Below are 359 nucleotides of genomic sequence, written 5' to 3'. Positions count from 1 at the left end.
TTCAGTCGTGTCCGACTCTGTGCAACCCCATGGACTGCAGCCTACCAGGCTTCTCTGTCTATGGGATTCTCCGGGCAAGAACACTGGAGTGGGTTGCCATTCATGACTGAGCAAATAAACAACCATGAATATCTAGCTTAGCAGAGTCAGGATTTGAACCCAACTAGTCGAGGTCCACTGTATAATCATAAGGGATTTGATTTAGGTCATACCTGAGTGGTCTAGTGGTTTTCCCTGCTTTCTTCAATTTCAGTTTGAATTTGGCAATAAGGAGTTCATGATCTGAGCCACAGTCAGCTCCTGGTCTTGTTTTTGTTGACTGTATAGAGCTTCTCCATCTTTGGCTGCAAAGAATATAA

The sequence above is a fragment of the Bison bison genome, unplaced genomic scaffold (assembly GCF_000754665.1).
Source record: "Bison bison bison isolate TAMUID 2011002044 unplaced genomic scaffold, Bison_UMD1.0 scf7180017864366, whole genome shotgun sequence".
Classification (NCBI taxonomy): Eukaryota; Metazoa; Chordata; class Mammalia; order Artiodactyla; family Bovidae; genus Bison; species Bison bison.
This window is presented reverse-complemented; position numbering follows the sequence as displayed.